The sequence below is a fragment of the Tursiops truncatus genome, chromosome 7 (assembly GCF_011762595.2).
Source record: "Tursiops truncatus isolate mTurTru1 chromosome 7, mTurTru1.mat.Y, whole genome shotgun sequence".
NCBI classification, from domain to species: domain Eukaryota; kingdom Metazoa; phylum Chordata; class Mammalia; order Artiodactyla; family Delphinidae; genus Tursiops; species Tursiops truncatus.
In genome coordinates, this window is record NC_047040.1 from 39,235,530 (window position 1) to 39,251,870 (window position 16,341).

General features: G+C 38.3%; 1 protein-coding gene across 2 annotated transcripts in view; it reads right to left on the reverse strand.

Annotated features, from left to right (window-relative positions):
* The window catches only part of SLC39A10 (solute carrier family 39 member 10), a 113,598-nt gene that overhangs the window by 55,683 nt on the left and 41,574 nt on the right, over nt 1-16,341 (reverse strand). The window contains exon 1 of one of the 2 annotated variants that reach the window (XM_019939240.3): nt 10,517-10,625. The exons of the other annotated variant lie outside the window; for it this stretch is intronic. The gene's annotated coding sequence lies outside the window, so the exon portion shown is untranslated. Of the gene's footprint in view, nt 1-10,516; nt 10,626-16,341 lie in introns of those variants that run through there. 2 annotated transcript variants of the gene reach the window in all.

Below are 16,341 nucleotides of genomic sequence, written 5' to 3' on the forward strand. Positions count from 1 at the left end.
CTCCAGGATAGATCATATCTTGGGTCACATATCAAGCCTTGGTAAATTTAAGAAAATTGAAATCGTATCAAGTATCTTTTCTGACCACAACACTATGAGAATAGATATCAATTACAGGAAAAAACCTGTTAAAAGTACAGACACATGGAGGCTAAACAATACACTACTTAATAACCAAGAGCTCACTGAAGGAATCATAGAGGAAATCAAAAAATACCTAGAAACAAATGACAATGAAAACACGACGACCCCAAAACCTATGGGATGTAGCAAAAGCAGTTCTAAGAGGGAAGTTTATAGCACTAGAATCCTACCTCAAGAAACAATAAACATCTCAAATAAACAACCTAACCTTACACCTAAAGCAATTAAAGAAAGAAGAACAAAAAGCCCCCAAAGTTAGCAGAAGGAAAGAAATCATAAAGATCAGATCAGAAATAAATGAAAAAGAAATGAAGGAAACAATAGCTAAGATCAATAAAATTAAAAGCTGGTTCTTTAAGAGGATAAACAAAATTGATAAACCACTAGACAGACTCATTAAGAAAAAAAGGGAGAATACTGAAATCAATAGAATTAGAAATGAAAAAGGAGAAGTAACAACTGACACTGCAGAAAAACAAAGGATCATGAGAGATTACTACAAGCAACTATATCCCAATAAAATGGACAACCTGGAAGAAATGGACAAATTCTTAGAAAAGCACAACCTCCCAAGACTGAACCATGAAGAAATAGAAAATATAAACAGACCAATCACAAGCACTGAAATTGAAACTGTGAATGAAACTTAAAAGCTTTTGCCAAGCAAAGGAAACTACAAACAAGAGAAAAAGACAACCCTCAGAATGGAAGAAAATATTTGCAAACGAATCAACAGACAAAGGATTAATCTCCAAAATATATAAACAGCTCATGCAGCTGAATATTAAAAAAACAAACAACCCAATCAATAAATGGGCAGAAGACCTAAATAGACATCTCTCCAAAGAAGACATACAGATGGCCAAGAAGCACATGAAAAGCTGCTCAACATCACTAATTATTAGAGAAATGCAAGTCAAAACTACAATGAGGTATCACCTCACAACAGTTAGAATGGGCATCATCAGAAAATCTACAAACAACAAATGCTGGAGAGGGTGTGGAGAAAAGGGAACCCTCTTGCACTGTTTTTGGGAATGTAAATTGATACAGCCACTATGGAGAACACTATGGAGGTTCCTTAAAAAACTAAAAATAGAATTACCGTATGACCCAGCTATCCCACTACTGGGCATATACCCAGAGAAAACCATAATTCAAAAAGACACATGCACCCCAATGTTCACTGAAGCACTACTTACAATAGCCAGGTCATGGAAGCAACCTAAATGCCCATTGACAGATGAATGGATAAAGCAGATGTGGTACATATATACAATGGAATATTACTCAGCCATAAAAAGGAATGAAATTGGGTCATTTGCAGAGATGTGGATGGATCTAGAGACTGTCATACAGAGTGAAATAAGTCAGGAAAAGAAATATCATATATTAATGCATATATGTGGAACCTAGAAAAATGGTACAGATGAACCAGTTTGCAGGGCAGAAATAGAGACACAGATGTAGAGAACAAACGTATGGACACCAAGGGGGGGAAAGTGGCGGGCGGGATGGTGGTGGTGGTGGGATGAATTGGGAGATTGGGATTGACATGTATACACTGATATGTATAAAATGGATAACTAATAAGAACCTGCTGTATAAAAAAATAAATAAAATTCAAAAAAAATTATCTGAAGTCTCTGCTTTTCAAGCTTTCATTACAAGGAGTCTGGAACCATAAGGTAGAAAGCCATGTATGATATTCCTATGCCTGTTGTGCTGCTTGTGAATACAAAGAGCATCTGAGATTAGTAAATGCATGAGGTGGGAAACCTTTATCAGTCACAAAATATTGTGAGGCCTTTTGAAGCTACTAAAATGTTTACAATTTTAGTTACCCTTTCAATAAATAAGCTTCAACTCTTTCCACTACAAATGCATGTAAACCTACACAACATATAATCACAAAGAGGACTTAAAAGACAGAGCACTAACCTTAGGACCTGAATTAGACACACATGCCTTCTCCCTTCAACTTCCAGAGCTGTATTCTCTTTCAACTCATCACCCCTCAGTTACCTTCATTCTAAGAATCGTTACTGCCATTGCCCTAAATCTTTATTACTCCATTCATCTTCACTCTTACTTTGTTTTCCTTTTTCAGCATCTTGTCACTGTTACATGACCCTGATTTTGTACCAGCTTGCCATTCATAAGCACTGCCAGCTAAAATGATCTCTCCTTTCCATAAGGTTAGGAAAAAAAAAAAAAAAAAAATCACAGAATATCCAGGGCAGTATTTTTTTTTTTTTGCCACACAGCACGGCTTGTGGGATCTTAGCTCCCTGACCATGGATGGAACCTGCGCCCCTTGCATTGGAAGCTTGGGGTCTTAACCACTGGACCACCAGGGCAATATTTTCATAACATTAACATTTTTTTGATGCTGCTGACAACACAGACTACTTCTTCCTCACCAGGGAAGCTTTCTACTGTTTAATTTTAGCTGTCCTTACAGTTATTTGAACAAAGTTAAATGATTCAGTCCTGCCATTTAGCAGAATCTTACAAAAGTATAGTTCAAGTGTCAAAGCTACTTAATTTTTACTAGCAAACAACCAATTTATTATCAAGTATCAATCCATCTTTATAATCAAGTTCAACCTTGTCCAACATAAAGAAAACTACATAAATTATATAAACATAGTCTTCTTAAGGCACATTCTCTTTCTTAATAGAATCACACTCAGATACACAGACTGCAGTAGATTTTGTAATATACAGATACATTGAAAAAGAAAAAAATTATTAATGCCGGGGGGGGGGGAAGTTGTGCAGGAAAAGTAACAGTTTATTACAATGACTCAATTGTAAATAACATTCACAGTCATAAAAATATAACACTAAATACTGTTCTAAACCAAAATTATTCAATACAATTGTACTGAAAAACTGGGGTATAGGAAATGAGTACATGGAGAGGTGGAAAGAGTGCTAAATCCAAAGCAGACAATGACTAAAACTGAAAATCAGCAAGTTATGAACATGTTGGAGACATAGCAGTGAAAAGCAAAATAATCAGAGAAACTAAAGGAGTTCCTTATCTCTCTAGGCAGAATGTAAAAGAAGCCAGGCAGGAGACTGATTTTTCTTTTTCCTAAAAACTTCACAGAACTATTTAATTCTTTAAACTGTATTCATGCATAACTTTGAAAAAACTAAATATAAAAGTCAGCAATTATAAATCTTAAAAAAAGTTTCTGTTGAACAAAATCACATTATGTCACATGTGGGAGAAAATGAATTACAGTTTCAAGATTTTCACAAGCATTTGTTTACAGGGTTTTAATCACAATATGTAATCATTTTAATTTCAATTTGTGCTATTATTTTTAGTTACTGGCTTGGATAAGTCCAAGATGTGGGGAAAGACCACAAAAGTTTGAATACTTTTCAGGTCTTGTTACATACTTCCAAATTGTTTTCTAGAGCAATTAAGTTTGGTTATACTGCCACCAGTAGTACGGTCATAGTATTCTCATTAGTAGTTGGTATTATTAATTTTGGAACAGGTAAAATTACCTTATTCTTATATTCAAATTATTCCTGGTGTCTCAATATTTTTATAAACATTCATGAGCTTTTACATAACATGGCTTGGTCATATTTTCCGCAGAAAACATCTTCAATTCTGTCTAATGCCTTTTTACTTTGATTACAATGTTTTCCCTTTCACGTATAGACATTTTCACACACATACACTGAAACCCGTGAACATCTTTTGCAATTTCTTTATGACTTCTAAATTTAATGTTTTTTCTCCCTATATTTAATATATATTTTCTTCTTTGAAAAAAAAGCAATAATTAAAATTAACATGACCCCTAACATCCATTTCTTTTTTAGGGAAAATAAAACATCCACTGAACTAACAAACAATAGTCTTATATCTGTTAACTAAGAAAGTTTACGTTTTAGCCTCAGTAAAACTTTCAAGTACTTGTGTTTAGGCAGAAATCTTCAGGGGAAAAGCTTTAACATTTTTTATAAATCATAAATTACATTATGTATTATATAATACTGTATTTACAGTGAACTTAAACAACACTTTCTTAAAATTTTCAGTGATTTGATTTGTAGCTACTTGGTTTCCTTCTTCAGTTTTTAAAAATTGATTATTTTCTTGAAAATAAACTTTTTATTTACACTGGTTATATATATCAAATTATTCACTTTATTTTAAAAACTAGAGTATGCTAATTTAAAACAAAAATCTTAAAATATGTTTTAAACATTAACAAGTTACAAAGTCAGCTGAAATTCTACATTAAAAAAGGTCCACGGGAAAAGAAAACATGATCTGTTGCTTTATGATATATATTATATACAATACATAATATCTAATTGTTCTCTGTAAGTATATACAATAATGTAATAGTTAAATATTACATTATAATTACATAAAGTATTTTTCTAATATAGTTTTACTGATCTCATTGATTTACAATGTAATAATAAATCATATTTTATTCTACATATCTTGATAAGGTACGTAAATCAATCTTTCCACAGCCCCCTTCATCAAGAGGCTATGTTCTTCTACGACATAGCACAAAGTATACTTCTTCACATGTAAACAGAATAAAGTAATGATTCATCTTCAGCAAAGGTACACTAAGAAGAATTACACCAAAACACTTGTTCACAGGCCTGTAAACATGCAATCACGAATTGCTTTATGAGGGGAGTGGGAGGAGAGGAAAAAGGAGGAAAGGGGACAGGAGGAAGGGGCAGGGAGAAGGCATAAAAAATATGAACATTTTCTGCTCTGAAGGAGGTACAAGGAAGACACAGTCACCTTTTAAATTAGAGACGGTAAACTGTGACAGTGATAGAGTTAAGTAGTAGCTCAAGGTTGAAGGCCACATTCCAAATCCAAGCATCATAAATAAAGGTGCTATTCCTCCTATAGAGGAAAATGGAAAGGGGGAGAGACAAAAAGCTTCTACACTATTTAGGTGAAGAATACCTGAGAACTCACATTATTACCCATTCATTTAGATTTGAATGCTTTTATACTAAAGTATCTTACTCATACAGGTAGTAGGAAAATGTAAGTATTTTAAAAGCAGCAACACATCAAATAATGACAGAATATGAAGAACTGGATCCAGGAGTTGGCTGACTTAAAAGGGTCGGATATTTAATATTTTAGGTTTTGCAGGCAGTAGTCTCTGTGGCACCTACTCAATTCTGCCATTATGGTACAAAGCAGCAATATACAATATATATAAATGTACAAGGAAGCTGTGTTCCATCAATACTTAATTTAGAAAAGCAGACTGATTTGGCCCAAGGCCATAGCTTCCTGACCCCTGACTTAATCTACACATTTTTTAAAACTTACCAATTCAACAGACAACTACAGGGGAAACCACTATTGTAAAACTCAAACATTCACTGAATATATAAAGTGAATTCAGAAAAAAGTTTAGAGGCACGAAGGCACATCTGAAATGATTTTTTATTTACAGACATTAAAGCAACAGGGCAGTGGGATATATGCATTTGTGACCTTGTTACTACAACTGAAAACAATTTAATTTTCTGCTTCTATATGAATGAAAACAAATGCAAAAACTCAAGTGATCACTGACTGACAAGTCTTCGATACTTATTAGAGCATTAAAAATAACTCTTTCACACAGTACTTCACAGTAACTCTAATAACAATACTTCTGGGTCCTATGAAAGCACATAATCTTATATTAATAAGATAAAGATATTTCTGACAACATTCTGATTCACTTTTCTAATCCCCAAAAACCTCTTTTCTGAATGGGATGGATGGTCCCCCAAAACAGTGTACACATTAAGGGTAAACACCATTGTTAGAAATGTTAATGCAAGAACAATTACCTGATACCTCCTCTTTCAGCAGTAAAATATACAATATAATGGGTAAATATAAACTATAAAATTACAAAATCATATACCACTAACTCCTAATGAAAATAATTGAAACACTACTTGAAAAAGATTTTAGATTTTATCCCTATACTTACAAACCTGTAACCACCACGCCATTCTAATAACATCTTTTAACATTAAAAGTCTATTAAATATCCAATTCTTATATCTGGCAACAACAAAAAAAGAAAACCTTATGTTCTGATAATAGAATCTGACACTATTTTTTTATGATGTGCTATGACAATAAACTATTGTGTTCTGAACATTGAAAGTGTGGTCTCTTAAGCAGTTGGAAATAATTTCAATAATGCTATTGTTATTTAAAGCTTTACAATTTCAGTTGAAAATTGCCTTCATAACTACTGAACACATTTTTGAATATTCTGATTGTAGTAAATATTTGTCAAGAATATATTTGCTTATTTGGGAAAAACCTAAAAGTCACTGTGTGGTCTAGTCACAAAACTTATTAGAAAATAATGAAAAAAAAAGAAAATAATGAAAATGAAAGAAGTAGTTTGGAATATTGATAACTGATATAATTTGAAATCTTGAGTTTACATAAATGACTATGGGAAATCTTGTGGTTATTACAGGTCCTTGAGGCTCTATTTTTCAAAAATCATTCTATAAAAGTCAAAGTTCCAAAACACTTGAACTTAAAAAAAAAAGCTCACCACGTGATTTTAACATTATTTTCAGTACAGTGGAGACAACACGAAGTTATATGGGACTAAATTAAGCCAGAAGCAGCCCAGACTGAAGGAATTGCTGCTATTCATATGCAAAGCTAACCTCAAAGATACACATTTAATATATAGCCCTCTTTCTGTTTGAAAACACCCCCAACATAACTTGCAAGGAAACTTGGCCTTATATTGTTCTACCTCCACCCAAACTCAGCCCCATTCAGAAAATTAGGGTTAAAAGCAATCAAAGTTAACCAGTTCAAAATGACTCTTATTAGTAACACTAACCAGCTGGAGGAAATCTCAAGGTAGACTAGATAAATAGCACTAAGGAATCTAATTGTAACTTAAGTAGTGTTGTTTTAGGAAAAGGTGAAGATGAAGAAGGTAAGTGCATGAAAACTTCAAGAGGAATCAAACACTAGGGGGCAGCATCAAACTGTTGGGACAAACAGCACTCTTCTAACTTGTAAACTTGAAGCTAAAGTTAGTATATTTTTAATGAGAATTACACTTATAATGAAAAATTACTTAATAAGGTTATAAAACCTGTTATAAAGGAAAAAACTAGCTTTCTGTTTTGATTACCTGCACTTCTTTTCCACTTCCTACTGTGTGCTTTCTTTTGCATCTTATGAATACGTTTAAAATGCACTCATGATAAAGTCCTTTTGATATACAATTCTTAATAAATGAGCATTTCCATTCTTGAGGTAGCCACTACACAGACAAGGGCTGACATATCAAAATCCAAAGTATTAATATTTCCTTGGGTTAATACTGAATTTAAATTTTGTATCACTCACTTAACATTTTTAACTCGATTAAAGAGCTTGACAACCAAGCTTTGCACATTCACTGAATAAGGTGTCATGAGCATTATAGCATTATGGCACAAAAAGCTGTGGAGTGTGTGTCCCTCAAGGAATTTAGTCTGGCAGGGAAAACAAGATATATGTATGTAATTATAAGTTAGAAAATGCAAAAGCAGAAAAAATTCTATGAATTATTACATATGAATAACAACAATAAGATAATTGTATCCCCGCAATGGCCCAGTAGAGACCATTAAACCTCATTCTGGAATCAAGACAGAAAGTAGTCCTTCAACTGCTAATGAAGAACTGAAACGTCTATGCAGAAAGAAGGTAAAATGAATTATCTGTAGCCCCTTAGCTCATTAAGTCATTTCAAGGTCACAGTAAACCCATGAGGTAGGTTTTTCTAGTACTTCAAGTTCACAGATAAAAGATTAAGATAAAGCAACTTGCTCAAGGTAACCAAACTAGTTAATAATGGGTCAGTTTTGAACCTTAAGTCTCACTCCAAAGCTGTACATTCTTTCCAATAACGGCCAAAACTGGGGGTAGAGGAAGTCGGGGAGAGGTGGGGAATAGAATAGTAACAACGTAAATTCGCTTTAATTAAAAGCAGATGATTCCTGTTGTTGAATAATTTCCCTTGTTATAATACCTATACCCTGTATTCTCCATAAATCTGTTTAAAAACAAACAAAAACACCCCCTAGACTAGTACCTGCCTACCAGACTTGAGGCCTCCTACTTCAAATCAAGTGCTCAAAAAAGGGGAAGAACTGTGTTGGCTTTTAAGCTATCTGTTAGTAGAATACAAATTAACATGAAGAATAAGTAAAGGTTATCATGCAATATATTATCGATGTCACCTCATAGTTAACCACTTCTTTTAAAGTAGCACAAAGTCATTCTTACACAGGGGTTCTTAACCAGGGGGCTGTGTAAAGAATTCAGGTTTGTGAATTTGGATACGGAAGACAGACATATCTAATTGTAATTGATCTCTGAAATTTAGTTATCCCTTCAGTTATAAATGTAGGCAAAAAGCACAGTAATATGCAGCACCTGACACTATTAATATAAATCATTCAAATTAAATCCTATAAAGATCATTTACAGTCCTCACTAGTTTGAAATTAGTCATCAGACTTGCCACTACTCGATATTTAATGCTTTACTAAAGCATGAATTACTTCATCATAAATATTTAACATTTTGGTAATTGTATTTCAATACAACTGGTTTCTCTTGTAATCCTACGTTTTCCATACATTTAAACTCATCATTCAGAGTTTCATCAAACAATAAAAGTTTAAAAGTCCCTCCAGTACATTATTATTTTCTTTTCTTCAAATCACTCATCGTTGGTATTACCTATTTCTCTCTCCTATGGGAGTACTCAGCACATGGAGGGATGTAAGTTGTCTGGTGTGGACCCCAAAGTCTAGAGCAAGAGACTGCCTCAAGGTACTTAAAATTTGTAGAATTGTAAGTCCTAACAAAAAACAGTACACAAGTCTTGACTTAAGGCTTTCAACTGCATTACTACAATCAACTACATTCTAAATCTCCAGCTTTTCCCATATATTACTTGCTTGTTCTTAATTATGTAGAATTTAGATACCCATCAAAAAAAAAAACCCACACAAATGAAATGCAAACTTGTCACATGCTTGTTTTGCTCCAAGAATGACTCAGTTCCAAGGTAAAACTAGAGAACTGAACAGCGTAAAAGACGTTAAATTAAAGTTAAAAATAAACACACACACAGTATAACCTACCATCTTCTTTTTAAATTATGTGCTTTAATGTCACTCTTTATTACTTAAAACAGGGACTTGAGTGAAGGACCCTTCCAACTGAGGGCTGCGGATCCTGCTTCTTCCTCCTGCCCAGCTCATAAAGACAGCCCATGTGGACAGACTCCCACGTGAACAGTTCTTTACAGAAGCCACAGGAAGACCTCCAACGTCACGTCGCCTGCGCCCTCACCAGGCCCCCCTCTTAGCCTGGGCACTCAGGGGTCCCAAGGGAGAAGCAAGGAGTTGAGCAGATCCCGAGACCCGGGGAGGGGGCCGCGAAGGTTCCCCGACGTACTGCCGCAGCAGGGCCCCCCCCATCGCTCTCAGCCAAAGAGCTTTCAGGAACAAAGCCTGGGCTGCCGTGCCACCTCCCGGCCCACCCGAACTCCCCCTCCGACCCAGCCCCAGCCCAACCCGAGCCCTCAGCTCCAGGGACCCCAGCTGGCTTCAATATTAACCACCCCGCGCCCCGCCTCGGCTTTCCGGTTGGTAGGGGAGAAAGCAAGCTCCCACGAGGCCTCCCGCGGTAGGAGCACAGGCGCCACCGTCCGTTAGCCTCCCGGGGCCGGAACAGCAGCGCCCAGGCTCCATCCCGGGGTCACCGTGATACACCGGAGAGGACCACGCGAGAGGAAGAACAGGCGGTGTTCGCCGAGACCGGACTGCGGATCCTCCCACCCTCGGGCCACCGTGTCCCCGCCTCCGGCGGCGACGCCACCCTCGGCCCCCAGGCCGCCCGCGCGTAGCCCCCCAACCGCCACCTTCTGCCCAGTGGTCACTGCCCCATTCTCCGCGCGGCCCCCAGCCTCGGCAGGGGGCTAAGTTGGGCGCGGGTCCCGCACGCGGGGCGGAGGCTGCCCGGCCGCTAACCCCGCGGCAGCCCAGAGCGCACACGAGGAGCTGCGGCACCCCACGCGCAGCCCACAGCGCGCTCTGCCCGGCTCGCCGCCGCCGCCGCCGCCGCCGCCAACGACAGCAGCAGCTGCGAGAAGCCCAGCGGCCGGATCCCCGAGGGACTCAGCCCCGACTCCCCGGTCCTTGTCTCCCTTTCTACCCCCACCCCGCTGTCCCGGGACTCGCAGTCTCCGCCGCGCAAGGGGCCGGTTCTGGGGGAGGGAATGTAAACAAATCGGGGTTTTATAGTTACCTCACACTCGAGTGCCGTGTGCATCTCCTCTCCGCTCGGTACCAAACCCCGGCTGCACTAAATCGTGTATTCACCAAAGCCGGCTGCGCCAACTGCGTCGCGGAGACCTGAGCGTCAGACACCACGCTACGCTAGCGGCGTACACGGCCCACTCAGGTCCTTGCGCAGCCGCACCCCGTCCGCCTATGGGTGTTACGCTCTGGGCGTACACTCACCACCCAGCCATTCACTTCGAATAACGAAACTTGCGTAGCAGAACTGCACCATTCGTGGATTCCACACGGACCGTGAGAGCAATAGGAAATTCGAGTCTACGCAAACTGCGGAGCTCCGCGGCTCCGCGCTAGTTTTGTTCCAAGAAAAGACGCCGCGGGGTAGTTGGGGCGGCTTCTAACGCATGCGTGGAGCGCTCTTTTACCTCTCGCCTTTACTCCCGGCTTTGCCTGTCGGTTGCTGCGGCCCGGGCGAGGCGGATGAGTCAGGGAAACTCTAAACGCAAACGCTTCAGCCAGAAGATTTAAGATGGATAAATTAGAATGTTTATCTGTACACGAGTTAAACATCTACGTTAACTTAATCCCTCCCCTTTATTAAAGTAAACTTTCAGTCTCTGAAGGGAGAAAGGAATTAATACTGATTTAGTGCTAAGTGCGAGGTATTTTGCATAGTTCTCCCTCCTCCCAATTTATTCTGAAGAGCACTTCCTGTGGGCCTTACAAGCCGAAAAGAAGAAGTTGAGTCCAGAGAGCATATCACGCACTTAGAGGAATTCTCGAGGATTTTGACAACTTTCCAAAATTTTCCACCACCTCCTACTGCTAAACTCATTAACACCCAATAGCAACACCTCCCGATCCAGCCCAGCAATTTCATGGATTCCTGACCACATCGTGGTCATTCTTGCTTTCCATTCTTTTGCTCACACCATACCTGACATGTGAATTGTCTCCTCTCCTCTTTGTAAGCAATTCACAGCCCGTACTTTCTTAGAAGGTGGCTCTGGACACTTTCCCTTTGCTCCATTACCCTGCTTCTTGGCACTTATTTGATCTCCATGGTGAGGCTTATCTATTCTGTCTGGCGTGCCTGTTTCTGTATCCAGCCAGAGTCCTGGGCGTACCTTACTGATGTCTAGCAGAGTGCATAAAACCATGATCAATAGTAACAGCAAGCTTTACTATGTGTCAAGTACTTCCTATGTGCTCTACATGTATATTACTTTCATCCTCATAACACGACGAGGTAGGTTTTATTATCCTATGCCGGGAAACTGAGGCACAAGAAGTAACTTGCTTAAGACCTCAGAACAGGTAGGGAGAAGAGTTGGGATCCAAACCCAGTTAGTATGGCTACATATTCCTGCTATTCTGCATATTTAAGGAAGGAAGGTTGTTTTGTTTTTGTTTTGTATCTCTACAAAAAACATCTTTTAGGTGCTCAATAAATGCCTACTGACTGCCAGGATACTCAGCTTCTCATATCCCTTTTGTTTTGTTTTGTTTGGAAAAGCCATCGACCTCACTCCTGCCGGTTTCCATGCTGCTATTAGGGAAAGGGAGAAGTCCTGCTGTATAAAGGAAAGAGATCAAGTCTGAGTTCTAGCTTCAGGTCTTACCATGATCACTAACTGTGGAAGACAATGGCCACGGTCCTCAGATTCATGGATAAATTAAGGGAATTGGTCTAAATTTATTCTTAAGTCTTTAGATTTTATAAAATCAGAACTAAAGTCTTTAGATTTCATAAAATCAATATAAATATAGTATGTCTTTTGGGTCGAAAGCATAAAAAGCTTCCAAATTATCCTGATATTTTAAGCCTCATAATTATTTTATTGAACATATTATTTCAGCAACTTTAAAATACATGTGATATTTTGCTCCTAAATTTCAATAAAATATAGCACTTACATTCCTTATATTTTAGGGCCCTCACACCCTCACTGCTTTTTAATTATGTATTTACAAGGCTAATAATGTTCAGCTGGTACACACAGGCACAGAGACCCATTGATCAAATACTGAAATATACAAGTTGGTCAACAGCTGCATCTCTGAGTTGAATTCCACCGTGATCCCCATCCCTGTAACCAGCCCTTTCTCTCAGGATTCTCTAGACCTCCCACATTTCAGGAACTAAAGGGTTAATGTCTGGCTAAGAAAGAAACCGAAGGACCCAGCTCTTCTCAAAGACTTCCATTCTAATTTGTTGGTGCTTATGCTTTATTAATTTTCGTATTTTAAATATCATCCCTGCATAACACTATAGGGTAATCTAACTGAAAATAGACTGTCTTCTACCACTTTTATATACTCATTCAAACATTTATATAGAATCAAGTATATGCACACTGACTAGGGCAGGACTTCGAGCAAAATTACTCAGTAGGGTAATGATTGAGCTGCAAACTTGTGTATTACTTTTCCTGTTGGAAAAAGGAATCTCAGAAAATGATTTCCAGCCTTACTCAAAATCACCTGCTGAGGTAAACAATGGAAAGTGCAGCAAAAATATCACTACAACATATGTTTTATTTTTACCAGTTTTATATTTATACCAGTTTTAGGGTAAGGAATTTCTAATATGTTAGAATCATGGAACTTTCTGAAAGGTCAGACTTTTTTTTTCCAGCCATCTCATGTGATTCATAAAGAAGCTCATCTGAACTATAAAACAGTACAGACGATTTGCAGCATATGCGGGGAAGAGAAAGTATTGAATTATGTGTAAATAGTTTCCCTCTCATTTGTTTTGCTTCAGTCACAATTTTATTTCACATATCTAAACTTTTAAGCATGACCAATCTACCTTTGTGAAGCATGATATAATAAATCCAATGGCTTTTTTGCACCTCAGAGGGTTAGAAAAGAACCAACTACAATAAATAGAGAAAATAAGAACCATACTTCATACCTCAATCTTTTGCTGTGAATAAAGAAAATCTGTGTCATAAACTTGGTTTTCCCTCTAATAGAGGAGAAAATTGTCATCATACACAACAAAGTTGAGCCTTTAATTACATTTATTAAGAACATGACTGCTTCTGAGAAATCAAACCTTGCAAGCTCAATAGTTCTTTCCATGAATCAAGATTAGTAACAATCAAAGGTAACAAAACCTCCTGAAATCCATGTTCAGTTTAAACTGATTTTTATATGGCCAAAAAAGTTTGGTTCAGATAAGTTTATACCTAGAGAAGGAAGACTAAATTATATTGATATATAGCCCTGATGAGGAGAGTGCTAAATACCAGGAATAGGTGTTAAAGAGTTGGGAAAAGAAGCCCTCAGGAATATGTTCTAAATCTAGGCCTCAAAATTAACAACTGCTGGGCTTCCCTGGTGGCGCAGTGCTTGGGAGTCCGCCTGCTGATGCAGGGGACACGGGTTCGTGCCCCGGTCCGGGAGGATCCCACATGCCGCGGAGCGGCTGGGCCCGCGAGCCATGGCCGCTGAGCCTGCGCGTCCGGAGCCTGGAGAGGCCACAACAGCGAGAGGCCCGAGTACCGCAAAAAAAAAAAAAAATTAACAACTGCCTATTCACTTTTAGAGACTACATATTTTAGCCTGGAAATTAAGGCCCCAGCATTAGATCTGAAGCCAGAGAAATATAAAAGTTACATCCTCCTCCCTGTTCTTTGAGGCCTGCGGCACTGTGTGACACCTGACATGTCAACCCCATGGTCAGGATGGGAAGTGAGGCCCGTGGGGCAGTCTTTTTCTGATCCCTTGAGAAATTATGGTTCCATCTCTTCTAAACACTTCCCATTCCTAAAATGAAGATAAACAGGCCTTCAGAGCTTACATGGAAGTTCTCAGAGAGAAGCACAGCTGCCCTTGCATCTCTTTCTAAAAAGCAGCACTCATGAAATGGAGAAGGCCATCCTCATCCAGAGAGCCCACCACTTTGAAACGGGTACACAAAGGCAGGGAGAGAAGGACCAGTCCCACCCTGGTGAGAGACAAACGTGACTGACATGCCTGGCAAGTGAGATCATTTTGAGTTGCTAGGCTTATTCAATAAAATAAGTTTCAGGCTCTCTGCAGAAATAAAAATAGATTAGAGAAAGGAAACAATGAAAACAGCAATTCAAGCAGGGTAGAAAATTAACTTCTATATGATTTGCCTAGATGATGCTAACATTAGACTAGCCAGATCCCTTAGTTTCAATTCATTGCAGTAGAAACAGAAGGCCCTTAGCATTAGACATCTCTACTGGGAGAAAGACAATAATGGAGAAGCTTAGAGCCTCTGATTCGAGCCTCTGATTCGCCGTGGCAAGTCCCTTCAAAATAGGAATGAGACCTAGCCTAGGAGAAAGGGGAAGACTCACTCAGAAGAATAAACAAAATCAAGAAGCTCTGAGCTAGAGCAAGGATAACAGGCCAACAACAGATGTGACCACATGATGTTATCAGAAAAGCTTCTCCCGCAAACCTACTCTGTTGTTCTCACCAATCCCTGGAATTCCACATTTAGAATTCCATTCTGGGCCTTGAAACCAAAGAGACTTTGACCCTGAGGGAAGTTACTACCATTTTATTACTTATCTATACTGCTTTGAGAATATATTTTTTTCTGGTGTTTTCTAAAGAGGAATTTTTAAGGAAGAGAGAAAATTTGAGTATCCAGATTTCTTAAGGGTAGTGTGTTACAAAGGGACAGAAGGAAAAACGGACAAATTGCCAACTTCTCAATCTTGCTTCCAGCCAGCCTTGTTCACTCACAGAATACTAACAAGGAGAAAAACAGTAGGCTTGGTAAGCAGCCACTCATACCAACCAAGGGGGCCTAGACGCCGACAGGCAGCCATTTTGGATCTTTTGAAATTCCGGAGGCACAGTGGTGTGGAAATCGACTTTCCAAACCTTAACTCTTATTCCAAAGGAATAAAGAAGTAACATAAATATCCACATGAATATTACAGATTTGAAGAATATTTGTGGATGGTCATGGTTCAGTTTAATAAAAATTATCAACATAGAAATGAATTAACAAGTTACCATGTAAATATTTTTTAAAACAGGTTTATTTGTGTAACTAGTTAAATTAATAAACTCATTTTAAAATTCATTTTAAAATGTCACCACATGAGAGCAAGTTTCAAATCTTGCCTAGGGCTTCCAAGATAATTAATAATGGGACTCATTTCACAAATGGCATTTATGAAAACAAGTACATCTTTTAAAACCAAGACACACTTGGTTTATCTTAACAAATATTGCTTACCTTTATTTATTAAAAATCTGACAGCAACAAGGCCACAGAATTCTAAATATTAGAGAAGGCAATAAATGAATTGTCAAAACAAGAGAAGCTTCTCTTGTTTCTAAAGCTTTCTGAATTTTTCTTGCACTGTTTCTAAGTAAAACTCAAATCATTTTATTTTTATTAGAATAAGCCACTTTTGCATTCTCCACAGAATCCCATAAATCACCTCTTTTTACCAGCACACATCTTTACAAGTTTTAGAAACTTCCTAATACTTTGTGAGGAGTGATTCCGGCAGTGCCCAACAGTTAGCAACCTACATGCTTACCCTTCTTGTAGATCTCATCTACAGGCTCTAATAATTTCATCGCATTCAAATTTCATTCCAATTACAAGGATAGTTGCTTTCTCTAAGCAGCTACATTTCACAGTTTTTCTTCCCACCCTAAACACATGAAGGTATATGGTTTAAAATGTGCCAGGCACCATTTTAAATACTTTAAATATGGTAACTAATTTTATTCCTATGACAGCCCTGCAAGGCAGATATTACTATGCCCATTTCATAGATGAAGAAAACTGAGGTGCTTAGCATGTGGCAGAACCAGGACCCC